Source organism: Micromys minutus, assembly GCF_963924665.1.
Source record: "Micromys minutus genome assembly, chromosome: 33".
Taxonomy (NCBI): domain Eukaryota; kingdom Metazoa; phylum Chordata; class Mammalia; order Rodentia; family Muridae; genus Micromys; species Micromys minutus.
Window position 1 is genome coordinate 7,354,454 of NC_137968.1, and position 15,940 is coordinate 7,370,393.

Here is a 15,940-nt window from a genome sequence, read left to right on the forward strand (position 1 = left end):
TAGAGCTGGGACTCTGGCTACCCTGGCTGGTGTCTGGTCTTGGGCACGGTTTCCCAGGGAAGGGGTCAGGAAGGACGCCAGCTCCCGGAGCCAGAGAGTCCGCTGCAGGGACGCGCGGAGAGGGGGTGCGCCGGCAGCGGGTGGCTTCCTTCTGCAGGAGCTATTTTTAGCAGCGCTTCGCCCCCCCCTTTTCCCCGGGGCCGCCGGCGTGGTCGCCTCCAGCTCGAGGCCGCCGCTCTGCAGCTTGTCGCCGCCTCCCCCGCCACGGATGGCTCTTGGTAGCTTCCACGCGGGCAGGTCCGGAAACTGAGCATGTCTGCGAGCGCTCGGCGGCCCCGGCGGCGACGGCGGGGGCAGAGCCCGGCTGCGTCAGGCTGAGCGCAGTCCGCGCGCGGCCGCGGGAGCGCAGTGCCAGCGCCGCCCGGCCCCACCGAGAGGGGCGCACTCGCCGCTGCGGGGCTCGCACCGCTCGCCGCAGCCCCCTCCCGCCGACCCGCAAGTAAGTTTGTGCGGCTGCTGGGCGCCGGGGAGAGGGCTAGGCGCCGGGGGGAGATCCGGGGCTGGCGAGCGGGAGGAGCGCCTGGACACCCGGAGAGCCGGCAGCCTCCTGCCTCCTCTGCCCCGCGCTTCTCCCAACCGTGGGGCAGGTCGAGAGCGCCTGGTTACAAGGATGCTCCGGCAAAGGCGGAGATGAGCAGATCCGGGAGGGCAGGACTGGCTCAGGTGTGGTGACTCTGGAAGGAAGGAGGACCCGCGGGTGAGGGAGAGGAGCCGGCAGGCCAGGAGCCCGTCAGTCCCCCGTGGGGAGGGAAGGGAAGGTTTGGGGAGCCGGGACTTGCCTGGGAAGAGGCAAAAGGGGAAAGTGGGTGTTCCTGGAACTGACAGGGTCAGAGAGCAAAATCGAAGGGCAGTGTGTCCTGGACCGGGATGACGGAAAGGAAGAGAAATGGAAAGTGGGGCGTGTGAAAAGCGGATCTGTAGGAGAGCAAAGGAAGCCGGTGGAAGGGTCAGTGGGCGCCTGATGAGCGGGTGCACTTGGTTGATTAGCTTAGGTAGACGTGATGGATGGAGAGAGGCAGGTTAAATTCAAGCCTCTGGGGGGAGTGTGTGAGGCCACACGTTGTGAGAACCAGCGGGGGCAGAAAGTGACCTGGGAGGGAGAACTGGAAAGGTGATGAGGATTTAGGAGAACGCAAGCCTGTAGTGGGGCAGGTTCTCGCCTAGGAAGGGAGGTGCTGGTGGGTATGCAAACCTGTGTATAGGGCTGGAAGGTTCCGTGAATCAAGTCCCTTGGTAGTGGTTTAGAGACACTTCTCTGAGGTCCCTCTTCCGTCTCCCACCTGGTTTGGAGGCGCCTAGGATCCCTGGTAGATGTGCACCGAGAAGAAGCGGTGGGGAAGGTAGTCACTTAAGGGGAGTCACCAGAGCTTCCCTTACCGAATGTGTATTCCGGTTCCCTTTAAGCGACGTGAGACTGGATTTGTGCGCTGCACAGAGGGGGAGTGGTGTGTGTGTTCTGGGCTAAAGGGATACCCAGTCTCTACAGGGCGGGGGGATTTGTGTTTTCGGGCTGGTGAGTAAGGCCGAAGTCTGCAGCATGCAACACGCAGCAGGGAGTGTACATGCATGCGCTTTGCAGGTGCGTGTTGCGGGTCAGGGGTCCTCTGCGTTACTGCACTCAGTCTCTCAGGACTCTGGAGATGGTCCAGAATTAAAGGAAACATGCCTCCGTGTGTCTCTTCCGCCTCCTTTTGCGGCTTACATCCTTTCTGGCCTAATGATGCCCTTCCATAGCCTCCCTCTGGTTACCTATTATTTGGGGCCGGATGTTGCTTAGCTTCCCTGATTTCTGTGCTGGGAGGAAGCATCTCAGGCAGAGTTGTTCCCACCTCCTACCCAGGAAAGGATTCCTAGGAGTCCCTCATGTCAGAGGGGCTCTGGAACCCTGGGGCCTTTTTAGAGGACATGGTGGTGATCGAATCATCTGTAGATCCTGTAAACAGGTAGCTTCAAATGGACTGGGAGGGGCTGTGAGTAGGATGGGAACAGTGACCATTACTTACCTGTTTTGGAAGGAGGACTTCCTCTCAGTCCCAGGCTTGTAAATCAGTAACTTCCGAAGGGAAAGACTAGATTAGTTCAATAAACATCCAAAATTCTGTTGCAAATGAAGGTCCATTTGACTAGCAAAGATTTTACACACCAGCTACACGAATCAAAAAGGATCTGCACATTTCGGGATGAGAAATGGCAAAGAAGAAGTGGGTGTCACCACGACCACGTCTTCTCAAGCTCTGTCTGGCTGAGCATGGTTTGTTGGTGGGCACGTTTTAAAGCTGCGCTGTTGGAGTAGGAATGGAAGATGGAGAAAAGTCTGGAAACCTGGGCCATCTGTGCATTGAACGGATGGAGGAGGATTCGACTTGTGACCACAGGCTGCTGCTTCAGAGACTGGGTCTCTGGTTATGTGCCATGACTGATGTCAAGTTTGAGCTGTTCTTGTGGGGTGGCACGTCCGTGTGTGTGTGTGTGTGTGTGTGTGTGTGTGTGTGTGTGTGTATGCTGTGTCTAGTAGTTGGGGGGGGGGGTCAGTATTCAAATGAAGAGAAGCCAGTATAGAAGAGGCATGAGTTTTGTTTTTCTTTTCTTTTTCTTTTTGACTTTCTTATCTGACCTATGGACATAACAAAAGACAGGCTGCCCTTTTACCTCATTGGCTGAGCCAGATTGGAGGGGCGCGTCACTGTTTGAAAATATGTCTACTTTTCTAGAGATCTAGAAGGTGGGAAATTAGAATAATTTTTTTCGATCATCTGCTTCTATTATTATTTTTAATTGATTGCATAGAGTTTGAAAAGGTAAAATAGGTGATTCTTTTAGAGATTGCTTCGTGTTTTTTACTTTCTTCCAAAAATAGTTCTAATAAAACATAACTGTGTTTGCTTGCATTGACTTGGGGGAACTATTGGGGGAGGGACTGCCTAAGGAAGAGGGAGGGAGGGCTGGGCATGAGTGTTCAGCAGAGACAGGAGTCTGGAGATCTTGTAAGTGCTCAGAGGTGAAAGCTTTATTTATTTAATGCTAAATTTAGCGTGAAATGAGAATATCCTGCCTCCCAACGTCTCGACTTTTCAATACAAAGGATTGTATGTGCCCTTCGGCTACTTTCTCAAGTCGAGAGTTCTGAAGTGGAGGCATCATTTGACAACTCTCCTGAAGGATCTGTCCCTAAGCACAGCTAAGCTTCAGCAAACAGTCAGTGAAATCTGCTGCCCTAAGGTAAAGGCATTAAAAAATGGCACGATGTCTCCCTGAGGATAAAAGACATGTCAGTCAAAGTAGGAGAGAAATCATGTTGTCTCGGTTGAATGGAAATGAAGGATAGGCTTAGAGCACTCTTCCCAGCTGATGGTGTTCCACTCAGGTGCCGTAGCAATGAGGGTAGACATTTTTGGCTTTCATCAATTTTGGGACAAGGTGTTAAGTGCATCTCACAGGTTACAGCTGGAATTGCTATTAGCATTTAATGATTAGATGGTTCCCACAGTTGTATGGCCCTGGATGTCAGCACAGGTTAAAAACCATGGCTATTGTACTCCTGGGATTATTGACTGGTACTTTTAAGAATTAACCCATGACCACCAACTAAATCAGTGTCATGGCATATGCACACACCAAAACAAATACATGTTTTTAATTCTTTAAAAATATCTTGAAATTTAAAAAGAATCCTAGACTTAAAAAAAAAAAAAAACAAAATATTGCTTTTAGAAGTTGGTCTCAGTAACAAACATTCATTTTCAGAGATTTCACTGCAAAAATGGTACCATGTCCCCACCTCTTATTTCAAGGAAATGAGATCTACTTATCAGAAGAAGTTTATTTTGGCTTTGAGAAAATGCCTTGTAGGGTTGAAGCGATGGATGGTCAGAGGTTAAGAGCACGTGTGTCACTCTTACAGAGGACATTGGTTTGTTTTCCAGCAACCACAATGGCGCTCACAACCCCCTGTAAGTCCAGTGCCAGAAGGTGTGATGCTCTCTTGTGGCCAGTGTGAACACCAAACATTCTCTTGATGCACATACGTTCAAGCACATAAAATAACAGTAAACAAATCTTTAAAAAAAAAAAAGAACAACAATAAAACCTTAAACCAGGGAATCCTCAGTAGCTGGTTCTATGCATTTTGATGTGACCCAAGCAAACAGTTCTGCCGACAGGAATGTTGTGCACTGACTCACTAGTTTCCCATTTGCTTTTTTTTTTTAAAGGAAAATGCTAATTTGTACATTGAAATGAAAACTGCAATTAGCCCTTTCTTTCCTTTAGATCAAACAGAATCACAGAGGGAAAAAATAATAGCTGAAATCTCATGAATTACGTAGAGTTCTGATCTCTCCACAGAAAGGTAGGAGACCCTGGTAACTTCTCTGTATTCAGTTTCCGTGCTGAACCAACAGAGCAGTGTGTACTGTGGACACCACACTTTCCTAGTTAGCAGCACAAGGCGTTGCCTAGGAAAGATGAGCTAAAGCTTGCACCCATTAGTGAAGTGAGATCTGCTGCTGTTCTGGCAGAGCCTGCAGGTCAGACTCAGGTAAGGACCGTGCCATGACCAATACCAAGGCTAGAGAAAGCCCAGTTAGCTCAAGGTTGCTACTGTTCTCCCGGCTTCCCACTCTGAACTGTTTATCATCTGCTGGGCCCTTTCAGATTCATTCTGAAGGGCTCATCATTAGAGCTGCTTCCTTCCTCTCTTCTAATAGCCAGCCATACCCTGCACTCTTAGCCATTAAAATCCCTAAGGGATGCCTCAGAGCAGAGACCTCAGGCACCTAGCAAGTCCCTGGAGTCCTTGGCGGCCCCTCCCTTTCTCCCGTGTGTGCAAACAGAGAGCTCTCGTCTCTATCCTGGTGGAACACATTCGGTTTGTCTCTTGGAAAATGTCTGTGTGGGAAAGCCCTGCTTTTCCACAAAACCAGGTTTAATTTCCATGCTGGCTTTGCTACTGGCCTAATTTGCTGAGTTGCGTGCTGTTGGTGTTGAGGAGCGTTCTTCCCCAAGAGAACTAGCGGAGGAAAACAAAGCCGGTGAGACCAGTAACAGGTCAGTCATTGGCTGATAGGAATGGGTGGGAGATCTGAGCCAATCAGAAGCATGCGTGTTAATACAACTCAAAGGATTTGAGAGTTGAGAACCGGAGCCTGTCTATGACTTGAAGTCTTTGGGTTGCAAGAAACTGCCCCGTGCATTATTTCTAGTTCGTAAAACCAGGTCTGTTTGGAATCATATATCTTATGCATGTCACAAAATGTATTTGTGAAAAGAAACACAAGATGGATATCCATTTTTTAATTCAGGGCAGTGGAAATACATAATGACTCTTTAAGAGACTTCTGGAGAGTTTCTGGAATGCAGAAGGGCTAAAGGTGTGTGTAGGTGTGTGTGCGTGTGTGTGTGTGTGTGTGAGTGTGTGTGTGTGTGTGTGTGTGTGTGTGTGTGTGTGTGTGTGTAGAAGGGACGGCAGGAGAGAAAGGGACAGCAGGAGGGGCTGGGAGTCGAGGTGAAAGGGGTCAGGTCTCATCTGTCTTTTGTCCTGTAGGAAATGGTTATTGATTTTGCTTGATATCTGAGGGAGGAGAGAGAGTTTTCCTATGCAGACACCTGTTGGCTACATGAGTCCTGTCTGTTTATGGTTCTTACAACCCTAGCATAGCAGGTAGCGTTTGTTAGAATGAGGCAGCATTTCAAATCAGGTCTGTCCTGTGATGCTTGAAGTACAAGGTTTGAAGCTCACATTTAATTGAAGCTCACATTTAAAAACCTATAGAACCCTGTGCTGTACTGTTGGCGATGAACAAAACATCCCAGAACTGAGCGCTTGTTTTCTGTTTGAGAAATAAACTGCCGACAATACACACAGTTATAATCTACCAGGGTGCAGGTGGTGAGGGACAGTGAGAGACCATTGCAAGCCTTTTGCCTGGAGAGGCAAAGATGGGGCCTGCTGGCTTGTCAATCGTGATCCCAGCTGGAGGAGGGATTGGAGGAGAAGTGGGAATCTATTCAAACAGTGTGTGCTGGCCTTTGGTGACCTGGAGAACAGAAATAACCAGATTGTAAAATGAAGGCCGTATAGTAAAGGCAAAGAGAGGATCTGTCTTAAGTTTCACCCGAGTTTATTGTTGCTAAGCAACTTAAAGGATAGCAAGGTATGGAAAACGAAGCTTTGTGATTCTTTATTAGAAGGAACAAGGAGGCTGACACACCTCCCAAAGACGTCCCCCTTCAATGTTATGTCTTGACTATCTTCAGAATATTCAGTATGTGGTATTTCGTGCTCCTGGAAGGCCTTTTAAGTTTGTAATTTAGAGTTTCTCTAGCCTCTTAAAAAAAGGTAGAAGGCCTGTGCTGTTTAATCAGTGAAAGCACAGTGTTGACAGCAGCCTGTTTTATTCAAGGAAAAATTTATGCCCTTGACATTTGTCTGGACTGTCCCTAGCTAAGAACAACACTACAGAACTCAGCCTTCTGAGTGAAACCTGATTTCAGCAACTTTGATTTGAATAACTGTGTTGCAAGCAGACTGAGAGATGAGCCAGAATATTACCTACCCATCACCAAGGAATGAGGCACAGGGGCTGAGGCTCAGCAGAGCTTTGCAGAGGAACCTGACAATCCTTACAAGTTTGCGACTTCAGACTGGAATAGGTTTCTGGAGCTCCAAGCGTCTCATCTTTCAGTGACGAACAGTTACATTTTTCCTTCTGTGGACTTGGGTATAGTGTTAGAGAAAGGGATTGAAATCATCAAGGATGTTCTTGTATATCGTGTTTTAGGTCACCATATCTCAAAAGAAATCCGAACCTATGGATTAAATCTATCCTTTAATTGGGACATTTTTATTCGAAAATTCAAGACTAGCGCTAATTAGTAGTTGTCCCATTGTGATGATTGAGCTTTAGAGATTGATTTAGAAATTGTTATTGCTCTGTGCATTCTTGAAGAGTGTCAGGTCCCCCTCCCCTTTTATTGGATATTCTCTGTATTTATATATCAGATGTTATCCTGCCAAACCCTTCCCTGACCCCTCCCACTGCCTGTATGAGCTGCTCCCTCTCCCAAACTCCCTCTCCCTCCTCAGCACTTGGACATTCCCCTACACTGGGAAAAAGAGCCTTCGTTGGACCAAAGGCCTCTCTTCTCATTGATGCCAGACAATGCTATCCTCTCTGCATATGCAACTGGGGCCATGGGTCTCTCTCTGTGAACTCATTGGTTGGTGTTTTAGTCCTTGGGAGCTGTGGTGGGTTTGGTTAGTTCTCATGGGGTTGCAAACCCTTTCAGCTTCTTCAGTCCTTTCTCTAGCTCCTTTGTTGGGGTCTTCTTGTTCAGTACAATGGTTAGCTGCAAGCGTTTTAATCTGTATCAGTGTGGCTCTGGCAGAACCTCTGAGAAGGCATCCATATCAAGTTCCCGCTAGTAAACACTACTTAGCATCAACAATAGTGCTTGGGTTTGGTGGCTGCATATGGGGTGGATGCCCAGGTGAGGCAGTCTTTAAATGATCCTATCTCCAATCTCTGCTCCTCTATTTGTCCCATTATTTCCCATTGTTCTCTCTTCTATGAAGGACTGAAGCATTCACCTTCTTGCCTTCCTTCTCTTTGAGCTTCATAAGTTCTGTGAATTGTTTTTTGGTTATTCTGAGCTTTTTGGGTTAGTATCTGCTTATCAGTGATTGCATACCATGTGTGTTCTTTTTTGACTGGGATATCTCACTCAGGATGATAGCTTCAAGTTCCGTTTATTTGCCTAGGAATTTTATAAACTTTTTTTTATTAATAGTTGAGTAGTACTCGATTGTGTAAATGTACCACAATTTCTGTATTCATTCCTCTGTTGAAGAACATCTGGATTCTTTCCAGCTTCTGGCTATTATAAACAAGGCTGCTATGAACATGGTGGAGCATGTGTCCTTGGTAGATGTTGGAGCTTCTTTTGGGTATATGCCCAGAAGTGGTATAACTGAGTCCTCAGGTAGCACTATGTCCAATTTTCTGAGGAACTGCTAGACTGACTTCCAGAGTGCTTGTACCAGCTTACAACCCCACCAACAATGGAGGAGTTGTTTCTCTTTCTCTGCATCCTTGCTAGCATCTGCTGTCACCTGAGTTTTTTTATCTTAGCCATTCTGACTGGTGTGAGGTGGAATCTCAGGGTTGTTTTGATTTGCATTTTCCTGATGACTAGGGATGTTGAGCATTTCCTTAGGTGCTTCTCAGCCATTTGATATTTCTCAGTTGAGAATTCTTTGTTTAACCCTGTACCCCATTTTTAAATTGGATTATTTGATTCTCTATAGTCTACCTTTTTGAATTCTTTGCACGTATTGAATACTAGCCCACTGTCAGATGTAGGATTGGTAAAGATCTTTTCCCAATATGTTGGTTGCTGCTTTGTCCTTTTGACATTGTCCTTTGCCTTACAGAAGTGTTGCAATTTTATGAGGTCCCATTTGTCGATTCTTGATCTTAGAGCATAAGCCATTGGTGTTCTGTTCAGGAAAATTTCCCCTGTGCCTATATGTTCTAAGCTCTTTTCCACTTTCTGTTCTGTTAGTTTCAGTATAGCTGGTTTTATGTGGAGGTCTTTGTTCCACTTGGACTTGAAGTTTGTACAAAGAGATAGGAAGGGATAGATATTCATTCTTCTGCATGCTGACTGCCAGTTGAACTAGCACCATTTTTTGTAGAGGCTGTCCTTTTTTCCATTAAATGTTTCTAGCTCCTTTGTCAAAGATCAAATGACCGTATGTGTGTGGGCTCATTTCTGGGTCTTCAGTTCTATTCTATTAGTCTACCTCTCTGTCTCTGTACCAATACCATGAAGTTTTTTTTTATCACAATTGATCTGCAATACAGCTTGAGGGCAGGGATGGCAATTCCCCAGGAAGTTTTTTTTTTTTTTTTTTTTTTTTTGTTGAGAGTAGTTTTTGCTATCCTGGTTTTTTTCTTATTCCAAATGAATTTGAAAATTGCTCTTTCTAACTCTATGAAGTATTGAGTTGGAATTTTAATGGGGACTGTATTGCATTTCTGGTCTTCAAAATGCAAGTTTATTTGCTGAAGTATCTTGTTAGACTGATGCATCATTCTTGAGTCATGACTAACAGCAAGTTCTGCTATTTTTTTACAGTATTTAGCTATATTAAAATATATCAGGTCCTGCTTTGCTAGTGATGGTGTATTTCTAATGATTGTCCTGGAGTTTGGAGTTTTTTTCTTCGGTAGACAACACTAGAATGTGGGTAGGTAGGCACTGCACTAAATAAATGTGTGCCGATTGGATAGGCTAATACCATTTTGTCATGAGAAACTTGATTGCATCACTCCACTGTTTTCTGACCAAAGTCAGGGGATGAAGTAATTATGTAAGCTAGAATAATCATTTATCCCTTGATCCTGGCCAGCCTGGCCTCCAGCACTGTTTCATTCTACCAAATTGCAGTAAACATAGGGCTACCAGCATGTATACGCAGAATACTTCTGATAGGCTTCTCTTTGAACCTGGCATTGCTCTCCCTGCTTGTCCTGGGAAAGACTGTTCTTCCCAACCCTAAGATCTCACAGCTCATCACATTAAACAGTAGCAACACCAACATGAAAATCTCTGCTGGCTTTTGAGTGTGCACAAGCACGCCCAGCTAAATCGTGTTCCTCTAAGGTTAATTTGTTAGGTCATCATATATTTAAAAAAAAATTCATTTCTTAGTGGGACTATTCTGTAAAAAGGAACTAGAAAAAGGTTGTTCATTGCAGCTGCTTTCTAAGATAAAATGTGGTAGAACGTTTTGAATTAATATATTAACGGACTAAAGGATTTTCTTCTCATCTATTTTTAACTCTTTGAATAGATCACCTTGATGGGACATCACACATCACATATTTGGGAGAAGAACATTTACCATGATAAATGGCTGAAAAAAACCCCAAAATGTGTGTTTTCTTTAATTTAAATGAGTTAATCATATAAATACATGTTGCTGCTTTATTTTGAAGTGTTTCCAAATAGAACAATAAAATTTTATTTGTTTCCATTTTTAAAGTTAGCACCGAGGGCCACGATAAATGTGCTCGACTTGTGGGATGCCATTTTATCAGTTCGGGTTTCCAACAGAGTCTTCAGCACCTATGGGGTTGATTGGTTCCCAAGCCAGGCATGTGTCTCAGTGGTGTGGCCCTTTCTCACCTATAGAACACTCGATGTCCACTCTCCAGCACTGGAAAAAATCAATAAACAAATATATCTATTTATAATAGATATACCATAGACCTCAGCAATGCTTTTATTACCTCTTGTTTCATTTTGGGATCTTAAGTTGTTAAGATACTCATGGCTTCTTTTTTTATACAGTTAAGTTAAAGCTAGATTTTAATGGGATGATCTTTTCAGCTCTTCTCTTAATATTTGTCACTTAAAACCCAATTGGGGCTGGGACAAGAGAGATGGGAGAAGGCCATTTCCATTCAAATGACGAGGATCTAGTTTTCAGTCACTTTGAAATCAACAACTAATTTCTATGGGGAAGAACCTCTTTGTTTTGCTGGATAATTCTCCCACAGCTTAGCCATGTTTAGCTAGCTATAATAGTTATTATGTAATTATTATTATCTTCTATTATTCATTATTATTATCTATCTCAGTCAAGATGAAGCCAGTGAAAAACTTAAAAGTTGGATAGTGACAGTCTTTGATTTCTAGAAAAATCAGACAAAAGTTGAATTCTCGAAGAAAATCAGGCAAATTTGAGGACATTGTTCATTATTCTGTATATTGAATCTTATAATCCAGTCATTCAATATTGTGAAAACTTGTATTTTTTTTTTTGGTAATGGAGTTCAGAAGTTATTTTTATAACTTTATTGGAGATGAGAATTAGTAGTGTTGGAATCTCGATGGGAAGCTATGTTTCTAATGAGCTTCATGGGCAGAAGCACGCAGCGTGGCTGAGACAATAATGAATGTATTAAAAAATCTGCAGATGGACAAGCTTTGACATAGTTATTCATGTTATTTGGGGGAAGGGAGTCATGAGATATTATAATCTGTAAATTCCTTAAGTGAATCAAATAGAAAGCAGATGATACTTCATTTAAACAAATCACTCATAGTATCCTCTTGGTGGAGTTCATGGAACTGAAGAAGGGTAGAGAAACTCTTGGCGGGTGTATGGCCCCGTGACAGATATGAATGCGTTCTAGCTGTGTGCCATCTCTGAGTCTCAGTCATCAAAACAGACTCGAAAGAGAGGAGGGGGGCACAAGATTTGAGGTAGAGTGTTTTACTTCCATGGTAAATTTAGATAAAAGGAAAAAAAATACATGAACCACTACTGATAAAACCTCCCAAAGAAACCTCGAGTATGTTATCTAAACAGCAGTCTGGAAGGCAAAGACAACATATTCCCTGTGCCCTCTCCTGGATCCCACAGTCTATATCTACTGAGTGCCAAAGACTATGCGTCAATCTCAGACACATCTCAATATTTCTCTCTTTTGTCAATACAGTATATTCCTGGGGAGAGGAATCTTTAAGATTGGGCTTTGGATTCTTGGCTATGCAGAGCGAATGTCGGGATCAAATCTAGAACTTATTTCTGTCCAACTTGAGAGAGAGGGGATAGAGAAATCGAGCAAAGCTAATGAAAGATCTCGGACCACAGGGCCTCAGACCGAGGCTGTATCCAGAGACCCTTGGTGTTTATAGGGCTGTGTTCATTACTTACTGCCCTAAGCTAGAAAAGACCCTGATACCTATTGTTTCCGCAGTGAATAAGCACACAGTAGGCTAGCACTTTCTGTGGGCTAGAATGTTAGTATAGAGGGGAATGTAGGGAATCTCTGTGCAGGTGATCCCTGAGAACCATCGGGGCAGAGACAGACAGTTTAATGGAGATGTACCACTCTCAGAAAACAGAAAAACCCGGAAGTAGATCAGGATGATTATGCAGAAAACCGGACTAGCTTAGCAAAATATCAGGACACAATACAAAACCAGCACTAAGTAACCGCAGTTCTAAAGAAAATGTCTGAATGCCGTCTGATTTATTATTGTTAGGTGCCGAATGCTACTTATGAGCAAGCATTTTTCTGTCCTAGGCATTGAATGCTTTTATCAACGCGCACAACTTTTTACTTATCCTGAACTTACGTGAGCAGACATTATTTAAAGTTAAAAGTTCTTCAAGATCAAAGAGATCCCCCTCTCTAACAAGCTCTTGCCTTGAAGTTGTTGGGCATGAGAGGAATTCTGTTAGCAAATGAACTTTGCTGGGGAACAGGCTGCTTTTCTCACAATTTACCAATCTCTCAGTAGAATTCAGTGCTCCATCACTTTGACTTTGGCTTATAAACCACACTAGTATTAATGTACATACGATTTTGTTACCAGTCATCTGAAGATATTTTTGGGAATCATTTATGCTCATCATAATGGTGAAAATATTGCTCATGCCTCTTGGGCTCTTAACACCTTTTATTTCAGGTTTCGGTGGCATTTTCTTAAATATTATTTTACTACATGCGTACATAGCATGGCAAACATTTGTCCCTTTAGATTTGGCTGCTTGCTTTCCAGTCAGGCACTGTATACCTCACTTTCTGAACAGGTTAGAGGCTCTAATAGATTGCTAGGGACATGGCATTGTGGATGAAGGAATGGCCATGTGACCTCAGTCCCACTTCACAAACTGCACAGTCATGGAATTCTAAGAATTGGCGAAAATCTCTTCCCCAGGGAAGAATGCACAATTTGTTATCCAATAGCAAATGGTCACCTAAAACATGAGCGCTAGTAACAGTATTCAAACTGAACAGGTAATATTTAGGAACATGTATTTATGAACATATACACTTACGCGCGCGTAACAGCTGTTAATGAAAAAGGAGGCCATGTATTTGAAAGAGAGTCGGGAGGTATATGTAGGGGTTGTTGGAGGAATAAAGAGAAGGAAAAAGACATAATTATAATATAAAAATAAAAGACAAGGAATCTGAGCTCTTTCTTTGTTTCCTGGTGAAATCTCTTTGGTTCGTATGACCTGGGGCAGACAACTAGACCTATTGTGTGCTTTAACTGATCACACATGTACCTGATCCACGGGGTCTCCTGCTCCATTCTGTAAAAACAATTCTCCTAGAAGGCACATAGCGATTTCTAGTCTGGTGGTTGTGTTCAGGGCAGTCCCAGTCTGTGGGTTCCCTCGACCCTGTCCTACAGTGGAACCAACACAGCTATGTAGAGAGCTGTTCCTCACTTCCTTGTCTGGAGCAAGGGTTTCTTGCCATCCCACATTAAGGCTCTGAATGTGTGGAAGCCATGATTCAGAGAGAGGCTGCGGTGACAGGTGTGTCTTAGAAGATTCAACATCTGATGTCTGAGACTCTCTAAAGGACTGATGTGAGTGCTGGACCACATAGATTAAGGCTATTTTCTCCAAATTTTAAATACAATTTTTTACTCCTTTGAACATTTGAAGAGCTAGGTTTGATTTTAATGAACACCTCTTTCTTTGCCACCACCTGTATTAATCCACTCGAGTTTGCTTTAAATTTGGTGATTCTTACGGTTGTCATGCCCGATGGAATCACCAGGATGACTTAGATGCCAGTAGAGAACGTGGGCCAGGGGACATTCCTAGTACTTACCCCGAGCAATGGGTAAGATGTTTCTCCTGGGGGTTGAAATCCACATCATACACCTGTCTGTGCTAATGATAAATGATCTAGCTCATTTTATTGTTGGAGTCTTTATGAAGGCTTACCCCTTTTGGAGCAGAATCAGTTTTTATTTAACTTTTCATATTGACCCAGGCCTTTACATCTTACAATTCTCTAGGAATTTCCTGGAGTGCTAAAATAGCCTCAGACTGTGGCCATCTTGTTGTGTTCCAGAAATGCAGGTCATAGCGAAATCTGCCAAATCAAAATACATTTGGCAGAGATATATCTACTCAGAGACGGAAGTCTTAAGCTTCATGGGACATTATTTAGCCCTTTGTACTGTGTCCCCAAACTCAGATACAGGCTTGTAGTAGGCACACAGCAGGTGAGACAATAAAAGGCACTGCTAATGGCCCCCAAGCTTGTGTAGCTGGTACATATGGAAGACATTGGTTGTATTTCATGACTGATGCTGTGAGGGCCAAGCAGGTAGGTCCAAGGATTGCGCTAGGGAAAAAGTAAGCTTCCTTCGGTAGGTTCAAGGCTCCTTGGGGTTCAGAGGAGAAGAAGGGTATTTCTGGCAGAGAATATAGTGCGGTACATAAAGAGAATGAAAAATGGTCTGAGTGCTTGGGAAACGTGTGAGGTTGAGACTGAAGGGAAACGAGAGAAACCAGTGTTGCATAGAATAGAATCTTCTAGGCAAAGTACAGTTCGGGGCTTTGACGCAGAAAGCAACTTGACTAACTCCCCTTTACTGGCGTACAAATAATCATATTTGCCCCGAATAGTTGGGATTATGAAAGGTAGGATGTCTAGTATGTTTGGGAAGAGAAGGGTGTTATTGTTAGACATTGCAGATGTGGTACACACCCCACATGTGCTTTTCTCCTGGTGCACACCCACTGCTGGGTGGGACACGACTGGCTTCAGTGCTAGAATTGCCAACATATACATATATATATATTTACACTAATATATATTATATATAATATATATTATTTATATGGTTTTCATGTATTTGCGTGTTAATTTTACCTGCTATAGTTCATTGGTTTAGCGGAATTATATTATAAAAGGCTGGAGAGACTGTGGTAATTGAATAAAAATGGCTTGAGCACACAGCCTTTATTAGGGTTGCTAATCTCATGTATATTTGGATTGATGAAAATGTGAATATTCCCTCTGTGTATCTAAAGATATGTTCAAAGTCCGACCAAACACTGGTTTATATACGGACATCCTTATTCAGTACTTTGAGTAAAAGTAAAAAGGCTCTGAAAAAGTTTTTGATCATTTAAGTAATAATGCAAAATAAAGTCTGGTTTAATATACACATGTGTGCGTGTGAGAGAGAGACAAAATATAGTCTTCAAAGTAATGCCATCTCTCTTTTGTAGTATGAAATATTGGTATGTAGTAATAGCTCCAACATTATTATACCTTTTCCACAGAGAACCACTTTATACTTTTAGGTGTTCTTTGTCATTGGACATTGCCAAGGGTGCTGATGTTTAGTGCTGCCTCCCATGGGTCTGGGAGTTCCCATGTACACACTCTCTGAAGTGCATGACGTTGGCACACCTGATGTTCTTTTTCTCACCCAGACCCTTACAACCTAACAAATGCAGACATACAAAGCTGCTATGGATTTTGGACAATGAGATACACTGAAAGATTATCCAGGTAAAAATGCTCAGGGGAGGACAGAAGCATTTATACACATACTTGTCTGTGTGCTTGGCATCTTTACAAACAAGACGTCAACAAGATCCTGCTATAATATCAAAGTTCTATTCTCCAGAGCTTCTTTTTTATTCCTAAATAAGAACCTCAATATGAATGGGTCTTTAATCAGTGTAACCTTTTATGGACAGCTTTGGTCCATAATCAACATATTCAGTCCTCTGGTTGATGTGAAGGGACCTAAACCCTTGTCTCTTGTTATCAAGGGGCTGCAATGCAATCTAAGTATTTACTGTACTGCCTCCTCTAGTTATATGTGACTTGGTCAGAGGTGCTCACTGACCTAGTTGGAAGGATGATCATGTTTTCAACATGGCCAGGATTCTTTCTAGCGACCTTGGTCATCCTTCTTGTGGAATAGAAGAAACGTGAATCTGGATGAAGGAATACCAGAACAAGTAACCGCACAAACTCCAAAGGGCCACCCTAGCTGAGGCCGCTGCGATTCCTAAATGTTGAACCTTCATAAA

General features: G+C 43.6%; 1 protein-coding gene across 2 annotated transcripts in view; it reads left to right on the plus strand.

Moving 5' to 3' along the window:
- The first annotated feature begins 372 nt into the window (after nucleotides 1-372).
- Nucleotides 373-15,940, plus strand: part of OXR1 (oxidation resistance 1) — a 385,387-nt gene continuing 369,819 nt past the window's right edge. Inside the window, exon 1 of one of the 2 annotated variants that reach the window (XM_080909421.1) lies at nucleotides 373-499. The gene's annotated coding sequence lies outside the window, so the exon portion shown is untranslated. The remainder of the gene's footprint in view (nucleotides 500-15,940) is intronic. The other variant, XM_080909423.1, reaches the window with a different exon arrangement.